This window comes from Cetorhinus maximus, chromosome 12 (genome assembly GCF_964194155.1).
Source record: "Cetorhinus maximus chromosome 12, sCetMax3.hap1.1, whole genome shotgun sequence".
Classification (NCBI taxonomy): domain Eukaryota; kingdom Metazoa; phylum Chordata; class Chondrichthyes; order Lamniformes; family Cetorhinidae; genus Cetorhinus; species Cetorhinus maximus.
In genome coordinates, this window is record NC_135890.1 from 80,606,578 (window position 1) to 80,629,415 (window position 22,838).

The 22,838-nt window shown below is 41.1% G+C and overlaps 1 protein-coding gene and 13 non-coding genes across 14 annotated transcripts in view; all 14 read left to right on the plus strand.

The window, feature by feature from the left end:
• The window catches only part of LOC144687635 (synergin gamma-like), a 450,053-nt gene that overhangs the window by 208,324 nt on the left and 218,891 nt on the right, over positions 1 to 22,838 (plus strand). The gene's annotated exons all lie outside the window — the stretch shown is intronic.
• LOC144688130 (U6 spliceosomal RNA) lies at positions 1,025 to 1,131 on the plus strand. Its single transcript, XR_013578337.1, has one exon. It is a non-coding gene; the product is annotated as a U6 spliceosomal RNA (small nuclear RNA).
• LOC144688055 (U6 spliceosomal RNA) lies at positions 2,785 to 2,891 on the plus strand. Its single transcript, XR_013578264.1, has one exon. It is a non-coding gene; the product is annotated as a U6 spliceosomal RNA (small nuclear RNA).
• On the plus strand, positions 4,549 to 4,655 carry LOC144688131 (U6 spliceosomal RNA). Its single transcript, XR_013578338.1, has one exon. It is a non-coding gene; the product is annotated as a U6 spliceosomal RNA (small nuclear RNA).
• On the plus strand, positions 6,311 to 6,417 carry LOC144688056 (U6 spliceosomal RNA). The gene has a single exon (XR_013578265.1). It is a non-coding gene; the product is annotated as a U6 spliceosomal RNA (small nuclear RNA).
• On the plus strand, positions 8,075 to 8,181 carry LOC144688057 (U6 spliceosomal RNA). Its single transcript, XR_013578266.1, has one exon. It is a non-coding gene; the product is annotated as a U6 spliceosomal RNA (small nuclear RNA).
• On the plus strand, positions 9,836 to 9,942 carry LOC144688058 (U6 spliceosomal RNA). The gene has a single exon (XR_013578267.1). It is a non-coding gene; the product is annotated as a U6 spliceosomal RNA (small nuclear RNA).
• Positions 11,599 to 11,705, plus strand: LOC144688081 (U6 spliceosomal RNA). Its single transcript, XR_013578290.1, has one exon. It is a non-coding gene; the product is annotated as a U6 spliceosomal RNA (small nuclear RNA).
• On the plus strand, positions 13,363 to 13,469 carry LOC144688082 (U6 spliceosomal RNA). Its single transcript, XR_013578291.1, has one exon. It is a non-coding gene; the product is annotated as a U6 spliceosomal RNA (small nuclear RNA).
• Positions 15,125 to 15,231, plus strand: LOC144688059 (U6 spliceosomal RNA). The gene has a single exon (XR_013578268.1). It is a non-coding gene; the product is annotated as a U6 spliceosomal RNA (small nuclear RNA).
• LOC144688060 (U6 spliceosomal RNA) lies at positions 16,885 to 16,991 on the plus strand. Its single transcript, XR_013578269.1, has one exon. It is a non-coding gene; the product is annotated as a U6 spliceosomal RNA (small nuclear RNA).
• LOC144688061 (U6 spliceosomal RNA) lies at positions 18,649 to 18,755 on the plus strand. Its single transcript, XR_013578270.1, has one exon. It is a non-coding gene; the product is annotated as a U6 spliceosomal RNA (small nuclear RNA).
• On the plus strand, positions 20,413 to 20,519 carry LOC144688083 (U6 spliceosomal RNA). Its single transcript, XR_013578292.1, has one exon. It is a non-coding gene; the product is annotated as a U6 spliceosomal RNA (small nuclear RNA).
• LOC144688132 (U6 spliceosomal RNA) lies at positions 22,177 to 22,283 on the plus strand. Its single transcript, XR_013578339.1, has one exon. It is a non-coding gene; the product is annotated as a U6 spliceosomal RNA (small nuclear RNA).

The window sequence follows — 22,838 nt, forward strand, 5'->3', positions numbered from 1 at the left end:
TTAACTGAATTGGAAGAGGGGATGAGAGTTTCTCTGTGACAGGTTCAGGGGTACAGTGTGACTGTGAAGTGATCCAGGACATGTGAATTGACTTTGTGAGTTGTGTGTGTGTGGGATTAAATATAGCTGTGCGATTGAATGGTTACTTTCAGTTAAATGCTGGTCGGATACAAATCCAAATTGTAAATTTAGCTCAGATTGTTGTTTAGTACTTTTAAAAGATTTACTTCTTTGAATGATCAAAATGCTTTAAGTCATCTAGTCGACATGATTAATTACAAGGTAAAAGTCCACAGATTAACTGGGACTATTGTCCCAGATGTATTGAAAAGATTATTGGATGAGCAATGTGCTTCAATACTGGTTGATTATGCGGATCATGTCTCCAGCTAAGTAACAAAGTGTGTATCAATCTCTTGTTTTCATGTGTGAGGGCTGTTGTTGAGCTTTTCGCTTTCTATAGGGCTGCGTTCCCTTTCGTGAAGCTGTTGCTATATTTCAGAAAGTCAGTTCTGCTGGCAGCTATGAGATGACCGACATGCAGAATTCTTTGCAGATTCTTGCACCCATGTGCACGCCTCTTGAGTAGGGCAGCAGCTTTGATGACTGACATTGGAAAAGACATAGTTGGTAAACGACAAGGTGGTTTCAGCCAAGAGCACTCGTGTGCTAAGTACCCTGGAAATGTTTGACGGGATCCCTTGATGGCCTGTCTGGCTGCATCCTGATGCTGGATGGATTGACTTCACCAACATGTTCGAAGAGGGAGCTGTGAGGTGGGTAAAGTAGGCGACCAGAATACTTTGCATGGACATGTGCTTTCCTGTCAGTGTGTATGTTTGGAAGGCCCAACATGTAAAAGTCCCATTGTGGTGGTAGCACAATTTGTTTGATGTATTATTGTGTAGCAGAACGTTAATGTACCGTTGAAAAAAAAACTTAACCAGAGGAAATGAAGTCAGTGTAACCAAAAAGCATGTTGAATATTGGGCATTAAGAAGGCGCTGATACTCAGCCGTGATTCGTGCTCGCTTCGGCAGCACATACACTAAAATTGGAACGATACAGAGAAGATTAGCATGGCCCATGCGCAAGGATGACACGCAAATTCGAGAAGCGTTCCATATTTTACACTTTCAAAACATCTCACCTTTTGCAGCACATCCACAATTTACCCTGTTTCAAAAACCATCATCACACAATCCAACATCTTTATTCAGCTCCTCCTTTACCTGATTCAGTTCAACCTTTTCATTCCACAGATTTGTCGAACGTCCAGATTTCTCACTTTGAAATCGGGTACTTGAGATATTTAAAACATTAATTATTTGATACTTATTGAATGACAAAAGAGCAAAATATCACAGATGCTGCAAATCTAGAACCAAAACACAAAAGGCTGATAAAACTCAGCAAAGACAAGTCGGCGTGTCGGGAATTCGGTGGGAGAGAAAAGCTCCTGGACAACAACGCTGTGGACCAAATCTCCAGCAGAGCGTTGTGCTGGGAACAGCACATTCAAATGGATTGACTCCAGTTCAGGAAAGGGTGTAATGTTTGCCGGAATAGCGAAAATGGGTGTTCATAATGTGCTGGAAGATGTGGAATAAGATTTGGAGAATGGGAGTTGCGTTTGAATCCAAGAAAATAATAAAAGAATAGGAGTTTAACTGAAATAGAAACCGAAAATACTGGAAAATCTGAACTGGTCTGTCAGAATCTGTGGTGAGAGAAGTCGATTGGAGTTTGCTTCTTCAGAGCAGTTTAACTGAATTGGAAGAGGAGATGAGAGTTTCTCTGTGACAGGTTCAGGGATACAGTGTGCCTGTGAAGTGATCCAGGACATGTGAATTGACTTTGTGAGTTGTGTGTGTGTGGGATTAAATATCGCTGTGCGATTGAATGGTTACTTTCTGTTAAATGCTGGTTGGATACAAATCCAAAATGTAACTTTAGCTCAGATTGTTGTTTAGTACTTTTAAATGATTTACTTCTTTGAATGATCAAAATGCTTAAAGTCATCTAGTCGACATGATTAATTACAAGGCAAAAGTCCACCGATTAACTGGGACTATTGTCCCAGATGCATTGAAATGTTCATTGGATGAGCAATTTGCTTCAATACTGGTTGATTATGCGGATCATGTCTCCAGCTAAGTAACAAAGTGTGTATCAATCTCTTGTTTTCATGTGTGAGGGCTGTTGTTGAGCTTTTAGCTTTCTATAGGGCTGCGTTCCCTTTCGTGAAGCTGTTGCTATATTTCAGAAAGTCAGTTCTGCTAGCAGCTATGAGATGACCGATATGCAGAATTCTTTGCTGATTCTTGCACCAATGTGCACGCCTCTTGAGTGGGGCTGTAGCTTTGATGACTGACATTGGAAAAGACATAGTTGGTAAACGACAAGGTGGTTTCAGCCAAGAGCACTCGTGTGCTAAGTACCCTGGAAATGTTTGACGGGATCCCTTGATGGCCTGTCTGGCTGCATCCTGATGCTGGATGGATTGACTTCACCAACATGTTCGAAGAGGGAGCTGTGAGATGGGGAAAGTAGGCGACCAGAATGCTTTGCATGGACATGTGCTTTCCTGTCAGTGTGTATGTTTGGAAAGCCCAACATGTAAAAGTCCCATTGTGGTGGTAGCACAATTTGTTTGATGTATTAGTGTGTAGCAGAACGTTAATGTACCGTTGAAAAAACTTAATCAGATGAAATGAAGTCAGTGTCACCAAAAAGCATGTTGAATATTGAGCATTATAAGGCGCTGATACTCAGCGGTGATTCGTGCTCGCTTCGGCAGCACATACACTAAAATTGGAACGATACAGAGAAGATTAGCATGGCCCCTGCGCAAGGATGACACGCAAATTCGTGAAGCGTTCCATATTTTACACTTTCAAAACATTTCACCTTTTGCAGCACATCCACAATTTACCCTGTTTCAAAAACCATCATCACACAATCCATCATCTTTATTCAGCTCCTCCTTTACCTGATTCAATTCAGCCTTTTCATTCCACAGATTTGTCGAACGTCCAAATTTCTCACTTTGAAATCGGGTATTTGAGATATTTAGAACATTAATTATTTGATACTTATTGATTGACAAAGCAGCAAAACATCACAGATGCTGCAAATCTAGAACCAAAACACAAAAGGCTGATAAAACTCAGCAAAGACAAGTCGGCGTGTCGGGAATTCGGTGGGAGAGAAAAGCTCCTGGACAACAACGCTGTGGAGCAAATCACCAGCGGAGCGTTGTCCTGGGAACAGCACATTCAAATGGATTGACTCCAGTTCAGAAAAGGGTGTAATGTTTGCCGGAAAAGCGAAAATGGGAGTTCATAATGTGCTGGAAGATGTGGAATAAGATTTGGAGAATGGGAGTTGCGTTTTAATTCAAGAAAATAATAAAAGAATACGAGTTTAACTGATATAGAAACCGGAAATACTGGAAAATCTGAACTGGTCTGTCAGAATCTGTGATGAGAGAAGTCGATTGGAGTTTGCTTCTTCAGAGCAGTTGAACTGAATTAGAAGTGGAGATGAGAATTTCTCTGTGACAGGTTCAGTGGTACAGTGTGCCTGTGAAGTGATCCAGGAAATGTGAATTGACTTTGTGAGTTGTTTGTGTGTGGGATTAAATATAGCTGTGCGACTGAATGGCTACTTTCTATTAAATGCTGGTCGGATACAAATCCAAAATGTCACTTTAGCTCAGATTGTTGCTTAGCACTTTTAAATGATTTACTTCTTTGAATGACCAAAATGCTTAAAGTCATCTAGTCGACATGATTAATTACAAGGTAAATGTCCACCGATTAACTGGGACTATTGTCCCAGATGCATTGAAAAGATCATTGGATGAGCACTTTGCTTCAATACTGGTTGGTTATGCGGAACATGCCTCCAGCTATGTAACAAAGTGTGTATCAATCTCTAGTTTTCATGTGTCAGGACTGTTCTTGAGCTTTTCGCTTTCTATAGGGCTGCGTTCCCTTTCGTGAAGCTGTTGCTATATTTCAGAAAGTCAGTTCTGCTGGCAGCTATGAGATGACCGACATGCAGAATTCTTTGCAGATTCTTGCACCCATGTGCACGCCTCTTGAGTAGGGCAGCAGCTTTGATGACTGACATTGGAAAAGACATAGTTGGTAAACGACAAGGTGGTTTCAGCCAAGAGCACTCGTGTGCTAAGTACCCTGGAAATGTTTGACGGGATCCCTTGATGGCCTGTCTGGCTGCATCCTGATGCTGGATGGATTGACTTCACCAACATGTTCGAAGAGGGAGCTGTGAGGTGGGGAAAGTAGGCGACCAGAATACTTTGCATGGACATGTGCTTTCCTGTCAGTGTGTATGTTTGGAAGGCCCAACATGTAAAAGTCCCATTGTGGTGGTAGCACAATTTGTTTGATGTATTATTGTGTAGCAGAACGTTAATGTACCGTTGAAAAAAAAACTTAACCAGAGGAAATGAAGTCAGTGTAACCAAAAAGCATGTTGAATATTGGGCATTAATAAGGCGCTGATACTCAGCCGTGATTCGTGCTCGCTTCGGCAGCACATACACTAAAATTGGAACGATACAGAGAAGATTAGCATGGCCCATGCGCAAGGATGACACGCAAATTCGAGAAGCGTTCCATATTTTACACTTTCAAAACATCTCACCTTTTGCAGCACATCCACAATTTACCCTGTTTCAAAAACCATCATCACACAATCCAACATCTTTATTCAGCTCCTCCTTTACCTGATTCAGTTCAACCTTTTCATTCCACAGATTTGTCGAACGTCCAGATTTCTCACTTTGAAATCGGGTACTTGAGATATTTAAAACATTAATTATTTGATACTTATTGAATGACAAAAGAGCAAAATATCACAGATGCTGCAAATCTAGAACCAAAACACAAAAGGCTGATAAAACTCAGCAAAGACAAGTCGGCGTGTCGGGAATTCGGTGGGAGAGAAAAGCTCCTGGACAACAAGGCTGTGGAGCAAATCCCCAGCAGAGCGTTGTGCTGGGAACAGCACATTCAAATGGATTGACTTAAGTTCAGGAAAGGGTGTAATGTTTGCCGGAATAGCGAAAATGGGTGTTCATAATGTGCTGGAAGATGTGGAATAAGATTTGGAGAATGGAAGTTGCGTTTTAATCCAAGAAAATAATAAAAGAATAGGAGTTTAAGTGAAATAGAAACCGAAAATACTGGAAAATCTGAACTGGTCTGTCAGAATCTGTGGTGAGAGAAGTCGATTGGAGTTTGCTTCTTCAGAGCAGTTTAACTGAATTGGAAGTGGAGATGAGAGTTTCTCTGTGACAGGTTCAGGGGTACAGTGTGCCTGTGAAGTGATCCAGGAAATGTGAATTGACTTTGTGAGTTGTGTGTGTGTGGGATTATATATAGCTGTTCGACTGAATGGGTACTTTCTGTTAAATGCTGGTCGGATACATTTCCAAAATGTAACTTTAGCTCAGATTTTGTTTAGTACTTTTAAAAGATTTACTTCTTTGAATGATCAAAATGCTTAAAGTCATCTAGTCGACATGATTAATTACAAGGTAAAAGTCCACCGATTAACTGGGACTACTGTCCCAGATGCATTGAAATGTTCATTGGATGAGCAATTTGCTTCAATACTGGTTGATTATGCGGATCATGTCTCCAGCTAAGTAACAAAGTGTGTATCAATCTCTTGTTTTCATGTGTGAGGGCTGTTGTTGAGCTTTTAGCTTTCTATAGGGCTGCGTTCCCTTTCGTGAAGCTGTTGCTATATTTCAGAAAGTCAGTTCTGCTAGCAGCTATGAGATGACCGACATGCAGAATTCTTTGCTGATTCTTGCACCCATGTGCACGCCTCTTGAGTAGGGCAGCAGCTTTGATGACTGACATTGGAAAAGACATAGTTGGTAAACGACAAGGTGGTTTCAGCCAAGAGCACCCGTGTGCTAAGTACCCTGGAAATGTTTGACGGGATCCCTTGATGGCCTGTCTGGCTGCATCCTGATGCTGGATGGATTGACTTCACCAACATGTTCGAAGAGGGAGCTGTGAGGTGGGTAAAGTAGGCGAGCAGAATGTTTTGCATGGACATGTGCTTTACTGTCAGTGTGTATGTTTGGAAGGCCCAACATGTAAAAGTCCCATTGTGGTGGTAGCACAATTTGTTTGATGTATTATTCCGTAGCAGAACGTTAATGTACCGTTGAACAAAATCTTAACCAGAGGAAATGAAGTTAGTGTAACCAAAAAGCATGTTGAATATTGAGCATTAATAAGGCGCTGATACTCAGCGGTGATTCGTGCTCGCTTCGGCAGCACATACACTAAAATTGGAACGATACAGAGAAGATTAGCATGGCCCCTGCGCAAGGATGACACGCAAATTCGTGAAGCGTTCCATATTTTACACTTTCAAAACATCTCACCTTTTGCAGCACATCCACAATTTACCCTGTTTCAAAAACCATCATCACACAATCCAACATCTTTATTCAGCTCCTCCTTTACCTGATTCAGTTCAACCTTTTCATTCCACAGATTTGTCGAACGTCCAGATTTCTCACTTTGAAATCGGTTACTTGAGATATTTAAAACATTAATTATTTGATACTTATTGAATGACAAAAGAGCAAAATATCACAGATGCTGCAAATCTAGAACCAAAACACAAAAGGCTGATAAAACTCAGCAAAGACAAGTCGGCGTGTCGGGAATTCGGTGGGAGAGAAAAGCTCCTGGACAACAAGGCTGTGGAGCAAATCCCCAGCAGAGCGTTGTGCTGGGAACAGCACATTCAAATGGATTGACTCAAGTTCAGGAAAGGGTGTAATGTTTGCCGGAATAGCGAAAATGGGTGTTCATAATGTGCTGGAAGATGTGGAATAAGATTTGGAGAATGGAAGTTGCGTTTTAATCCAAGAAAATAATAAAAGAATAGGAGTTTAAGTGAAATAGAAACCGAAAATACTGGAAAATCTGAACTGGTCTGTCAGAATCTGTGGTGAGAGAAGTCGATTGGAGTTTGCTTCTTCAGAGCAGTTTAACTGAATTGGAAGTGGAGATGAGAGTTTCTCTGTGACAGGTTCAGGGGTACAGTGTGCCTGTGAAGTGATCCAGGAAATGTGAATTGACTTTGTGAGTTGTGTGTGTGTGGGATTAAATATAGCTGTTCGACTGAATGGGTACTTTCTGTTAAATGCTGGTCGGATACATTTCCAAAATGTAACTTTAGCTCAGATTTTGTTTAGTACTTTTAAAAGATTTACTTCTTTGAATGATCAAAATGCTTAAAGTCATCTAGTCGACATGATTAATTACAAGGTAAAAGTCCACCGATTAACTGGGACTACTGTCCCAGATGCATTGAAATGTTCATTGGATGAGCAATTTGCTTCAATACTGGTTGATTATGCGGATCATGTCTCCAGCTAAGTAACAAAGTGTGTATCAATCTCTTGTTTTCATGTGTGAGGGCTGTTGTTGAGCTTTTAGCTTTCTATAGGGCTGCGTTCCCTTTCGTGAAGCTGTTGCTATATTTCAGAAAGTCAGTTCTGCTAGCAGCTATGAGATGACCGACATGCAGAATTCTTTGCTGATTCTTGCACCCATGTGCACGCCTCTTGAGTGTGGCTGTAGCTTTGATGACTGACATTGGACAAGACATAGTTGGTAAACGACAAGGTGGTTTCAGCCAAGAGCACTCGTGTGCTAGGTACCCTGGAAATGTTTGACGGGATCCCTTGATGGCCTGTCTGGCTGCATCCTGATGCTGGATGGATTGACTGAGATCACCAGCATGTTCGAAGAGGGAGCTGTGAGTTGGGGAAAGTTGGCGACCAGAATACTTTGCATGGACATGTGCTTTCCTGTCAGTTTGTATGTTTCTAAGGCCCAACATGTAAAAGTCCCATTGTGGTGGTAGCACAATTTGTTTGATGTATTATTCCGTAGCAGACCGTTAATGTACCGTTGAAAAAACTGAACCAGATGAAATGAAGTTAGTGTAACCAAAAAGCATGTTGAATATTGAGCATTAATAAGGCGCTGATACTCAGCGGTGATTCGTGCTCGCTTCGGCAGCACATACACTAAAATTGGAACGATACAGAGAAGATTAGCATGGCCCCTGCGCAAGGATGACACGCAAATTCGTGAAGCGTTCCATATTTTACACTTTCAAAACATTTCACCTTTTGCAGCACATCCACAATTTACCCTGTTTCAAAAACCATCATCACACAATCCAACATCTTTATTCAGCTCCTCCTTTACCTGATTCAATTCAACCTTTTCATTCCACAGATTTATCGAACGTCCAACTTTCTCACTTTGAAATCGGTTACTTGAGATATTTAAAACATTAATTATTTGATACTTATTGATTGACAAAACAGCAAAATATCACAGATGCTGCAAATCTAGAATCAAAACACAAAAGGCTGATAAAACTCAGCAAAGACAAGTCGGCGTGTCGGGAATTCGGTGGGAGAGAAAAGCTCCTGGACAACAACGCTGTGGAACAAATCACCAGCAGAGCGTTGTGCTTCGAACAGCACATTCAAATGGATTGACTCCAGTTCAGGAAAGGGTGTAATGTTTGCTGGGAAAGCGAAAATGGGTGTTCATAATGTGCTGGAAGATGTGGAATAAGATTTGGAGAATGGGAGTTGCGTTTGAATCCAAGAAAATAATAAAAGAATAGGAGTTTAACTGAAATAGAAACCGAAGATACTGGAAAATCTGAACTGGTCTGTCAGAATCTGTGGTGAGTGAAGTCGATTGGAGTTTGCTTCTTCAGAGCAGTTTAACTGAATTGGAAGAGGGGATGAGAGTTTCTCTGTGACAGGTTCAGGGGTACAGTGTGACTGTGAAGTGATCCAGGACATGTGAATTGACTTTGTGAGTTGTGTGTGTGTGGGATTAAATATAGCTGTGCGATTGAATGGTTACTTTCAGTTAAATGCTGGTCGGATACAAATCCAAATTGTAAATTTAGCTCAGATTGTTGTTTAGTACTTTTAAAAGATTTACTTCTTTGAATGATCAAAATGCTTTAAGTCATCTAGTCGACATGATTAATTACAAGGTAAAAGTCCACAGATTAACTGGGACTATTGTCCCAGATGTATTGAAAAGATTATTGGATGAGCAATGTGCTTCAATACTGGTTGATTATGCGGATCATGTCTCCAGCTAAGTAACAAAGTGTGTATCAATCTCTTGTTTTCATGTGTGAGGGCTGTTGTTGAGCTTTTCGCTTTCTATAGGGCTGCGTTCCCTTTCGTGAAGCTGTTGCTATATTTCAGAAAGTCAGTTCTGCTGGCAGCTATGAGATGACCGACATGCAGAATTCTTTGCTGATTCTTGCACCCATGTGCACGCCTCTTGAGTGTGGCTGTAGCTTTGATGACTGACATTGGACAAGACATAGTTGGTAAACGACAAGGTGGTTTCAGCCAAGAGCACTCGTGTGCTAGGTACCCTGGAAATGTTTGACGGGATCCCTTGATGGCCTGTCTGGCTGCATCCTGATGCTGGATTGACTGAGATCACCAGCATGTTCGAAGAGGGAGCTGTGAGTTGGGGAAAGTTGGCGACCAGAATACTTTGCATGGACATGTGCTTTCCTGTCAGTTTGTATGTTTCTAAGGCCCAACATGTAAAAGTCCCATTGTGGTGGTAGCACAATTTGTTTGATGTATTATTGTGTAGCAGACCGTTAATGTACCGTTGAAAAAACTGAACCAGATGAAATGAAGTTAGTGTAACCAAAAAGCATGTTGAATATTGAGCATTAATAAGGCGCTGATACTCAGCGGTGATTCGTGCTCGCTTCGGCAGCACATACACTAAAATTGGAACGATACAGAGAAGATTAGCATGGCCCCTGCGCAAGGATGACACGCAAATTCGTGAAGCGTTCCATATTTTACACTTTCAAAACATTTCACCTTTTGCAGAACATTCACAATTTACCCTGTTTCAAAAACCATCATCACACAATCCAACATCTTTATTCAGCTCCTCCTTTACCTGATTCAATTCAACCTTTTCATTCCACAGATTTATCGAACGTCCAACTTTCTCACTTTGAAATCGGTTACTTGAGATATTTAAAACATTAATTATTTGATACTTATTGATTGACAAAACAGCAAAATATCACAGATGCTGCAAATCTAGAATCAAAACACAAAAGGCTGATAAAACTCAGCAAAGACAAGTCGGCGTGTCGGGAATTCGGTGGGAGAGAAAAGCTCCTGGACAACAACGCCGTGGAGCTAATCCCCAGCAGAGCGTTGTGCTTCGAACAGCACATTCAAATGGATTGACTCCAGTTCAGGAAAGGGTGTAATGTTTGCTGGGAAAGCGAAAATGGGTGTTCATAATGTGCTGGAAGATGTGGAATAAGATTTGGAGAATGGGAGTTGCGTTTGAATCCAAGAAAATAATAAAAGAATAGGAGTTTAACTGAAATAGAAACCGAAGATACTGGAAAATCTGAACTGGTCTGTCAGAATCTGTGGTGAGTGAAGTCGATTGGAGTTTGCTTCTTCAGAGCAGTTTAACTGAATTGGAAGAGGGGATGAGAGTTTCTCTGTGACAGGTTCAGGGGTACAGTGTGACTGTGAAGTGATCCAGGACATGTGAATTGACTTTGTGAGTTGTGTGTGTGTGGGATTAAATATAGCTGTGCGATTGAATGGTTACTTTCAGTTAAATGCTGGTCGGATACAAATCCAAATTGTAAATTTAGCTCAGATTGTTGTTTAGTACTTTTAAAAGATTTACTTCTTTGAATGATCAAAATGCTTTAAGTCATCTAGTCGACATGATTAATTACAAGGTAAAAGTCCACAGATTAACTGGGACTATTGTCCCAGATGTATTGAAAAGATTATTGGATGAGCAATGTGCTTCAATACTGGTTGATTATGCGGATCATGTCTCCAGCTAAGTAACAAAGTGTGTATCAATCTCTTGTTTTCATGTGTGAGGGCTGTTGTTGAGCTTTTCGCTTTCTATAGGGCTGCGTTCCCTTTCGTGAAGCTGTTGCTATATTTCAGAAAGTCAGTTCTGCTGGCAGCTATGAGATGACCGACATGCAGAATTCTTTGCAGATTCTTGCACCCATGTGCACGCCTCTTGAGTAGGGCAGCAGCTTTGATGACTGACATTGGAAAAGACATAGTTGGTAAACGACAAGGTGGTTTCAGCCAAGAGCACTCGTGTGCTAAGTACCCTGGAAATGTTTGACGGGATCCCTTGATGGCCTGTCTGGCTGCATCCTGATGCTGGATGGATTGACTTCACCAACATGTTCGAAGAGGGAGCTGTGAGGTGGGTAAAGTAGGCGACCAGAATACTTTGCATGGACATGTGCTTTCCTGTCAGTGTGTATGTTTGGAAGGCCCAACATGTAAAAGTCCCATTGTGGTGGTAGCACAATTTGTTTGATGTATTATTGTGTAGCAGAACGTTAATGTACCGTTGAAAAAAATCTTAACCAGAGGAAATGAAGTTAGTGTAACCAAAAAGCATGTTGAATATTGAGCATTAATAAGGCGCTGATACTCAGCAGTGATTCGTGCTCGCTTCGGCAGCACATACACTAAAATTGGAACGATACAGAGAAGATTAGCATGGCCCCTGCGCAAGGATGACACGCAAATTCGTGAAGCGTTCCATATTTTACACTTTCAAAACATCTCACCTTTTGCAGCACATCCACAATTTACCCTGTTTCAAAAACCATCATCACACAATCCAACATCTTTATTCAGCTCCTCCTTTACCTGATTCAGTTCAACCTTTTCATTCCACAGATTTGTCGAACGTCCAGATTTCTCACTTTGAAATCGGGTACTTGAGATATTTAAAACATTAATTATTTGATACTTATTGAATGACAAAAGAGCAAAATATCACAGATGCTGCAAATCTAGAACCAAAACACAAAAGGCTGATAAAACTCAGCAAAGACAAGTCGGCGTGTCGGGAATTCGGTGGGAGAGAAAAGCTCCTGGACAACAACGCTGTGGTACAAACCACCAGTAGAGAGTTGTGCTGGGAACAGCACATTCAAATGGATTGACTCCAGTTCAGGAAAGGGTGTAATGTTTGCCGGAATAGCGAAAATGGGTGTTCATAATGTGCTGGAAAATGTGGAATAAGATTTGGAGAATGGGAGTTGCGTTTTAATTCAAGAAAATAATAAATGAATACGAGTTTAAGTGAAATAGAAACCGAAAATACTGGAAAATCTGAACTGGTCTGTCAGAATCTGTGGTGAGAGAAGTCGATTGGAGTTTGCTTCTTCAGAGCAGTTTAACTGAATTGGAAGTGGAGATGAGAGTTTCTCTGTGACAGGTTCAGGGGTACAGTGTGCCTGTGAAGTGATCCAGGAAATGTGAATTGACTTTGTGAGTTGTGTGTGTGTGGGATTAAATATAGCTGTTCGACTGAATGGGTACTTTCTGTTAAATGCTGGTCGGATACATTTCCAAAATGTAACTTTAGCTCAGATTTTGTTTAGTACTTTTAAAAGATTTACTTCTTTGAATGATCAAAATGCTTAAAGTCATCTAGTCGACATGATTAATTACAATGTAAAAGTCCACCGATTAACTGGGACTATTGTCCCAGATGCATTGAAAAGATCATTGGATGAGCACTTTGCTTCAATACTGGTTGGTTATGCGGAACATGCCTCCAGCTAAGTAACAAAGTGTGTATCAATCTCTTGTTTTCATGTGTGAGGGCTGTTGTTGAGCTTTTCGCTTTCTATAGGGCTGCGTTCCCTTTCGTGAAGCTGTTGCTATATTTCAGAAAGTCAGTTCTGCTGGCAGCTATGAGATGACCGACATGCAGAATTCTTTGCTGATTCTTGCACCCATGTGCACGCCTCTTGAGTGTGGCTGTAGCTTTGATGACTGACATTGGACAAGACATAGTTGGTAAACGACAAGGTGGTTTCAGCCAAGAGCACTCGTGTGCTAGGTACCCTGGAAATGTTTGACGGGATCCCTTGATGGCCTGTCTGGCTGCATCCTGATGCTGGATGGATTGACTGAGATCACCAGCATGTTCGAAGAGGGAGCTGTGAGTTGGGGAAAGTTGGCGACCAGAATACTTTGCATGGACATGTGCTTTCCTGTCAGTTTGTATGTTTCTAAGGCCCAACATGTAAAAGTCCCATTGTGGTGGTAGCACAATTTGTTTGATGTATTATTGTGTAGCAGACCGTTAATGTACCGTTGAAAAAACTTAACCAGATGAAATGAAGTTAGTGTAACCAAAAAGCATGTTGAATATTGAGCATTAATAAGGCGCTGATACTCAGCGGAGATTCGTGCTCGCTTCGGCAGCACATACACTAAAATTGGAACGATACAGAGAAGATTAGCATGGCCCCTGCGCAAGGATGACACGCAAATTCGTGAAGCGTTCCATATTTTACACTTTCAAAACATTTCACCTTTTGCAGAACATTCACAATTTACCCTGTTTCAAAAACCATCATCACACAATCCAACATCTTTATTCAGCTCCTCCTTTACCTGATTCAATTCAACCTTTTCATTCCACAGATTTATCGAACGTCCAACTTTCTCACTTTGAAATCGGTTACTTGAGATATTTAAAACATTAATTATTTGATACTTATTGATTGACAAAACAGCAAAATATCACAGATGCTGCAAATCTAGAATCAAAACACAAAAGGCTGATAAAACTCAGCAAAGACAAGTCGGCGTGTCGGGAATTCGGTGGGAGAGAAAAGCTCCTGGACAACAACGCCGTGGAGCTAATCCCCAGCAGAGCGTTGTGCTTCGAACAGCACATTCAAATGGATTGACTCCAGTTCAGGAAAGGGTGTAATGTTTGCTGGGAAAGCGAAAATGGGTGTTCATAATGTGCTGGAAGATGTGGAATAAGATTTGGAGAATGGGAGTTGCGTTTTAATCCAAGAAAATAATAAAAGAATAGGAGTTTAAGTGAAATAGAAACCGAAAATACTGGAAAATCTGAACTGGTCTGTCAGAATCTGTGGTGAGAGAAGTCGATTGGAGTTTGCTTCTTCAGAGCAGTTTAACTGAATTGGAAGTGGAGATGAGAGTTTCTCTGTGACAGGTTCAGTGGTACAGTGTGCCTGTGAAGTGATCCAGGAAATGTGAATTGACTTTGTGAGTTGTGTGTGTGTGGGATTATATATAGCTGTTCGACTGAATGGGTACTTTCTGTTAAATGCTGGTCGGATACATTTCCAAAATGTAACTTTAGCTCAGATTTTGTTTAGTACTTTTAAAAGATTTACTTCTTTGAATGATCAAAATGCTTAAAGTCATCTAGTCGACATGATTAATTACAAGGTAAAAGTCCACCGATTAACTGGGACTACTGTCCCAGATGCATTGAAATGTTCATTGGATGAGCAATTTGCTTCAATACTGGTTGATTATGCGGATCATGTCTCCAGCTAAGTAACAAAGTGTGTATCAATCTCTTGTTTTCATGTGTGAGGGCTGTTGTTGAGCTTTTAGCTTTCTATAGGGCTGCGTTCCCTTTCGTGAAGCTGTTGCTATATTTCAGAAAGTCAGTTCTGCTAGCAGCTATGAGATGACCGACATGCAGAATTCTTTGCTGATTCTTGCACCCATGTGCACGCCTCTTGAGTAGGGCAGCAGCTTTGATGACTGACATTGGAAAAGACATAGTTGGTAAACGACAAGGTGGTTTCAGCCAAGAGCACCCGTGTGCTAAGTACCCTGGAAATGTTTGACGGGATCCCTTGATGGCCTGTCTGGCTGCATCCTGATGCTGGATGGATTGACTTCACCAACATGTTCGAAGAGGGAGCTGTGAGGTGGGTAAAGTAGGCGAGCAGAATGTTTTGCATGGACATGTGCTTTACTGTCAGTGTGTATGTTTGGAAGGCCCAACATGTAAAAGTCCCATTGTGGTGGTAGCACAATTTGTTTGATGTATTATTCCGTAGCAGAACGTTAATGTACCGTTGAACAAAATCTTAACCAGAGGAAATGAAGTTAGTGTAACCAAAAAGCATGTTGAATATTGAGCATTAATAAGGCGCTGATACTCAGCGGTGATTCGTGCTCGCTTCGGCAGCACATACACTAAAATTGGAACGATACAGAGAAGATTAGCATGGCCCCTGCGCAAGGATGACACGCAAATTCGTGAAGCGTTCCATATTTTACACTTTCAAAACATCTCACCTTTTGCAGCACATCCACAATTTACCCTGTTTCAAAAACCATCATCACACAATCCAACATCTTTATTCAGCTCCTCCTTTACCTGATTCAGTTCAACCTTTTCATTCCACAGATTTGTCGAACGTCCAGATTTCTCACTTTGAAATCGGGTACTTGAGATATTTAAAACATTAATTATTTGATACTTATTGAATGACAAAAGAGCAAAATATCACAGATGCTGCAAATCTAGAACCAAAACACAAAAGGCTGATAAAACTCAGCAAAGACAAGTCGGCGTGTCGGGAATTCGGTGGGAGAGAAAAGCTCCTGGACAACAACGCTGTGGAACAAATCACCAGTAGAGAGTTGTGCTGGGAACAGCACATTCAAATGGATTGACTCCAGTTCAGGAAAGGGTGTAATGTTTGCCGGAATAGCGAAAATGGGTGTTCATAATGTGCTGGAAAATGTGGAATAAGATTTGGAGAATGGGAGTTGCGTTTTAATTCAAGAAAATAATAAATGAATACGAGTTTAAGTGAAATAGAAACCGACAATACTGGAAAATCTGAACTGGTCTGTCAGAATCTGTGGTGAGAGAAGTCGATTGGAGTTTGCTTCTTCAGAGCAGTTTAACTGAATTGGAAGTGGAGATGAGAGTTTCTCTGTGACAGGTTCAGGGGTACAGTGTGCCTGTGAAGTGATCCAGGAAATGTGAATTGACTTTGTGAGTTGTGTGTGTGTGGGATTATATATAGCTGTTCGACTGAATGGGTACTTTCTGTTAAATGCTGGTCGGATACATTTCCAAAATGTAACTTTAGCTCAGATTTTGTTTAGTAGTTTTAAAAGATTTGCTTCTTTGAATGATCAAAATGCTTAAAGTCATCTAGTCGACATGATTAATTACAATGTAAAAGTCCACCGATTAACTGGGACTATTGACCCAGATGCATTGAAAAGATCATTGGATGAGCACTTTGCTTCAATACTGGTTGGTTATGCGGAACATGCCTCCAGCTAAGTAACAAAGTGTGTATCAATCTCTTGTTTTCATGTGTGAGGGCTGTTGTTGAGCTTTTCGCTTTCTATAGGGCTGCGTTCCCTTTCGTGAAGCTGTTGCTATATTTCAGAAAGTCAGTTCTGCTGGCAGCTATGAGATGACCGACATGCAGAATTCTTTGCTGATTCTTGCACCCATGTGCACGCCTCTTGAGTGTGGCTGTAGCTTTGATGACTGACATTGGACAAGACATAGTTGGTAAACGACAAGGTGGTTTCAGCCAAGAGCACTCGTGTGCTAAGTACCCTGGAAATGTTTGACGGGATCCCTTGATGGCCTGTCTGGCTGCATCCTGATGCTGGATTGACTGAGATCACCAGCATGTTCGAAGAGGGAGCTGTGAGTTGGGGAAAGTTGGCGACCAGAATACTTTGCATGGACATGTGCTTTCCTGTCAGTTTGTATGTTTCTAAGGCCCAACATGTAAAAGTCCCATTGTGGTGGTAGCACAATTTGTTTGATGTATTATTGTGTAGCAGACCGTTAATGTACCGTTGAAAAAACTTAACCAGATGAAATGAAGTTAGTGTAACCAAAAAGCATGTTGAATATTGAGCATTAATAAGGCGCTGATACTCAGCGGTGATTCGTGCTCGCTTCGGCAGCACATACACTAAAATTGGAACGATACAGAGAAGATTAGCATGGCCCCTGCGCAAGGATGACACGCAAATTCGTGAAGCGTTCCATATTTTACACTTTCAAAACATTTCACCTTTTGCAGAACATTCACAATTTACCCTGTTTCAAAAACCATCATCACACAATCCAACATCTTTATTCAGCTCCTCCTTTACCTGATTCAATTCAACCTTTTCATTCCACAGATTTATCGAACGTCCAACTTTCTCACTTTGAAATCGGTTACTTGAGATATTTAAAACATTAATTATTTGATACTTATTGATTGACAAAACAGCAAAATATCACAGATGCTGCAAATCTAGAATCAAAACACAAAAGGCTGATAAAACTCAGCAAAGACAAGTCGGCGTGTCGGGAATTCGGTGGGAGAGAAAAGCTCCTGGACAACAACGCCGTGGAGCTAATCCCCAGCAGAGCGTTGTGCTTCGAACAGCACATTCAAATGGATTGACTCCAGTTCAGGAAAGGGTGTAATGTTTGCTGGGAAAGCGAAAATGGGTGTTCATAATGTGCTGGAAGATGTGGAATAAGATTTGGAGAATGGGAGTTGCGTTTGAATCCAAGAAAATAATAAAAGAATAGGAGTTTAACTGAAATAGAAACCGAAGATACTGGAAAATCTGAACTGGTCTGTCAGAATCTGTGGTGAGTGAAGTCGATTGGAGTTTGCTTCTTCAGAGCAGTTTAACTGAATTGGAAGAGGGGATGAGAGTTTCTCTGTGACAGGTTCAGGGGTACAGTGTGACTGTGAAGTGATCCAGGACATGTGAATTGACTTTGTGAGTTGTGTGTGTGTGGGATTAAATATAGCTGTGCGATTGAATGGTTACTTTCAGTTAAATGCTGGTCGGATACAAATCCAAATTGTAAATTTAGCTCAGATTGTTGTTTAGTACTTTTAAAAGATTTACTTCTTTGAATGATCAAAATGCTTTAAGTCATCTAGTCGACATGATTAATTACAAGGTAAAAGTCCACAGATTAACTGGGACTATTGTCCCAGATGTATTGAAAAGATTATTGGATGAGCAATGTGCTTCAATACTGGTTGATTATGCGGATCATGTCTCCAGCTAAGTAACAAAGTGTGTATCAATCTCTTGTTTTCATGTGTGAGGGCTGTTGTTGAGCTTTTCGCTTTCTATAGGGCTGCGTTCCCTTTCGTGAAGCTGTTGCTATATTTCAGAAAGTCAGTTCTGCTGGCAGCTATGAGATGACCGACATGCAGAATTCTTTGCAGATTCTTGCACCCATGTGCACGCCTCTTGAGTAGGGCAGCAGCTTTGATGACTGACATTGGAAAAGACATAGTTGGTAAACGACAAGGTGGTTTCAGCCAAGAGCACTCGTGTGCTAAGTACCCTGGAAATGTTTGACGGGATCCCTTGATGGCCTGTCTGGCTGCATCCTGATGCTGGATGGATTGACTTCACCAACATGTTCGAAGAGGGAGCTGTGAGGTGGGGAAAGTAGGCGACCAGAATACTTTGCATGGACATGTGCTTTCCTGTCAGTGTGTATGTTTGGAAGGCCCAACATGTAAAAGTCCCATTGTGGTGGTAGCACAATTTGTTTGATGTATTATTGTGTAGCAGAACGTTAATGTACCGTTGAAAAAAAAACTTAACCAGAGGAAATGAAGTCAGTGTAACCAAAAAGCATGTTGAATATTGGGCATTAAGAAGGCGCTGATACTCAGCCGTGATTCGTGCTCGCTTCGGCAGCACATACACTAAAATTGGAACGATACAGAGAAGATTAGCATGGCCCCTGCGCAAGGATGACACGCAAATTCGTGAAGCGTTCCATATTTTACACTTTCAAAACATCTCACCTTTTGCAGCACATCCACAATTTACCCTGTTTCAAAAACCATCATCACACAATCCAACATCTTTATTCAGCTCCTCCTTTACCTGATTCAGTTCAACCTTTTCATTCCACAGATTTGTCGAACGTCCAGATTTCTCACTTTGAAATCGGGTACTTGAGATATTTAAAACATTAATTATTTGATACTTATTGAATGACAAAAGAGCAAAATATCACAGATGCTGCAAATCTAGAACCAAAACACAAAAGGCTGATAAAACTCAGCAAAGACAAGTCGGCGTGTCGGGAATTCGGTGGGAGAGAAAAGCTCCTGGACAACAACGCTGTGGTACAAATCACCAGTAGAGAGTTGTGCTGGGAACAGCACATTCAAATGGATTGACTCCAGTTCAGGAAAGGGTGTAATGTTTGCCGGAATAGCGAAAATGGGTGTTCATAATGTGCTGGAAAATGTGGAATAAGATTTGGAGAATGGGAGTTGCGTTTTAATTCAAGAAAATAATAAATGAATACGAGTTTAAGTGAAATAGAAACCGAAAATACTGGAAAATCTGAACTGGTCTGTCAGAATCTGTGGTGAGAGAAGTCGATTGGAGTTTGCTTCTTCAGAGCAGTTTAACTGAATTGGAAGTGGAGATGAGAGTTTCTCTGTGACAGGTTCAGGGGTACAGTGTGCCTGTGAAGTGATCCAGGAAATGTGAATTGACTTTGTGAGTTGTGTGTGTGTGGGATTAAATATAGCTGTTCGACTGAATGGGTACTTTCTGTTAAATGCTGGTCGGATACATTTCCAAAATGTAACTTTAGCTCAGATTTTGTTTAGTACTTTTAAAAGATTTACTTCTTTGAATGATCAAAATGCTTAAAGTCATCTAGTCGACATGATTAATTACAATGTAAAAGTCCACCGATTAACTGGGACTATTGTCCCAGATGCATTGAAAAGATCATTGGATGAGCACTTTGCTTCAATACTGGTTGGTTATGCGGAACATGCCTCCAGCTAAGTAACAAAGTGTGTATCAATCTCTTGTTTTCATGTGTGAGGGCTGTTGTTGAGCTTTTCGCTTTCTATAGGGCTGCGTTCCCTTTCGTGAAGCTGTTGCTATATTTCAGAAAGTCAGTTCTGCTGGCAGCTATGAGATGACCGACATGCAGAATTCTTTGCTGATTCTTGCACCCATGTGCACGCCTCTTGAGTGTGGCTGTAGCTTTGATGACTGACATTGGACAAGACATAGTTGGTAAACGACAAGGTGGTTTCAGCCAAGAGCACTCGTGTGCTAGGTACCCTGGAAATGTTTGACGGGATCCCTTGATGGCCTGTCTGGCTGCATCCTGATGCTGGATGGATTGACTGAGATCACCAGCATGTTCGAAGAGGGAGCTGTGAGTTGGGGAAAGTTGGCGACCAGAATACTTTGCATGGACATGTGCTTTCCTGTCAGTTTGTATGTTTCTAAGGCCCAACATGTAAAAGTCCCATTGTGGTGGTAGCACAATTTGTTTGATGTATTATTGTGTAGCAGACCGTTAATGTACCGTTGAAAAAACTTAACCAGATGAAATGAAGTTAGTGTAACCAAAAAGCATGTTGAATATTGAGCATTAATAAGGCGCTGATACTCAGCGGAGATTCGTGCTCGCTTCGGCAGCACATACACTAAAATTGGAACGATACAGAGAAGATTAGCATGGCCCCTGCGCAAGGATGACACGCAAATTCGTGAAGCGTTCCATATTTTACACTTTCAAAACATTTCACCTTTTGCAGAACATTCACAATTTACCCTGTTTCAAAAACCATCATCACACAATCCAACATCTTTATTCAGCTCCTCCTTTACCTGATTCAATTCAACCTTTTCATTCCACAGATTTATCGAACGTCCAACTTTCTCACTTTGAAATCGGTTACTTGAGATATTTAAAACATTAATTATTTGATACTTATTGATTGACAAAACAGCAAAATATCACAGATGCTGCAAATCTAGAATCAAAACACAAAAGGCTGATAAAACTCAGCAAAGACAAGTCGGCGTGTCGGGAATTCGGTGGGAGAGAAAAGCTCCTGGACAACAACGCCGTGGAGCTAATCCCCAGCAGAGCGTTGTGCTTCGAACAGCACATTCAAATGGATTGACTCCAGTTCAGGAAAGGGTGTAATGTTTGCTGGGAAAGCGAAAATGGGTGTTCATAATGTGCTGGAAGATGTGGAATAAGATTTGGAGAATGGGAGTTGCGTTTGAATCCAAGAAAATAATAAAAGAATAGGAGTTTAACTGAAATAGAAACCGAAGATACTGGAAAATCTGAACTGGTCTGTCAGAATCTGTGGTGAGTGAAGTCGATTGGAGTTTGCTTCTTCAGAGCAGTTTAACTGAATTGGAAGAGGGGATGAGAGTTTCTCTGTGACAGGTTCAGGGGTACAGTGTGACTGTGAAGTGATCCAGGACATGTGAATTGACTTTGTGAGTTGTGTGTGTGTGGGATTAAATATAGCTGTGCGATTGAATGGTTACTTTCAGTTAAATGCTGGTCGGATACAAATCCAAATTGTAAATTTAGCTCAGATTGTTGTTTAGTACTTTTAAAAGATTTACTTCTTTGAATGATCAAAATGCTTTAAGTCATCTAGTCGACATGATTAATTACAAGGTAAAAGTCCACAGATTAACTGGGACTATTGTCCCAGATGTATTGAAAAGATTATTGGATGAGCAATGTGCTTCAATACTGGTTGATTATGCGGATCATGTCTCCAGCTAAGTAACAAAGTGTGTATCAATCTCTTGTTTTCATGTGTGAGGGCTGTTGTTGAGCTTTTCGCTTTCTATAGGGCTGCGTTCCCTTTCGTGAAGCTGTTGCTATATTTCAGAAAGTCAGTTCTGCTGGCAGCTATGAGATGACCGACATGCAGAATTCTTTGCAGATTCTTGCACCCATGTGCACGCCTCTTGAGTAGGGCAGCAGCTTTGATGACTGACATTGGAAAAGACATAGTTGGTAAACGACAAGGTGGTTTCAGCCAAGAGCACTCGTGTGCTAAGTACCCTGGAAATGTTTGACGGGATCCCTTGATGGCCTGTCTGGCTGCATCCTGATGCTGGATGGATTGACTTCACCAACATGTTCGAAGAGGGAGCTGTGAGGTGGGTAAAGTAGGCGACCAGAATACTTTGCATGGACATGTGCTTTCCTGTCAGTGTGTATGTTTGGAAGGCCCAACATGTAAAAGTCCCATTGTGGTGGTAGCACAATTTGTTTGATGTATTATTGTGTAGCAGAACGTTAATGTACCGTTGAAAAAAAAACTTAACCAGAGGAAATGAAGTCAGTGTAACCAAAAAGCATGTTGAATATTGGGCATTAAGAAGGCGCTGATACTCAGCCGTGATTCGTGCTCGCTTCGGCAGCACATACACTAAAATTGGAACGATACAGAGAAGATTAGCATGGCCCATGCGCAAGGATGACACGCAAATTCGAGAAGCGTTCCATATTTTACACTTTCAAAACATCTCACCTTTTGCAGCACATCCACAATTTACCCTGTTTCAAAAACCATCATCACACAATCCAACATCTTTATTCAGCTCCTCCTTTACCTGATTCAGTTCAACCTTTTCATTCCACAGATTTGTCGAACGTCCAGATTTCTCACTTTGAAATCGGGTACTTGAGATATTTAAAACATTAATTATTTGATACTTATTGAATGACAAAAGAGCAAAATATCACAGATGCTGCAAATCTAGAACCAAAACACAAAAGGCTGATAAAACTCAGCAAAGACAAGTCGGCGTGTCGGGAATTCGGTGGGAGAGAAAAGCTCCTGGACAACAAGGCTGTGGAGCAAATCCCCAGCAGAGCGTTGTGCTGGGAACAGCACATTCAAATGGATTGACTCAAGTTCAGGAAAGGGTGTAATGTTTGCCGGAATAGCGAAAATGGGTGTTCATAATGTGCTGGAAGATGTGGAATAAGATTTGGAGAATGGAAGTTGCGTTTTAATCCAAGAAAATAATAAAAGAATAGGAGTTTAAGTGAAATAGAAACCGA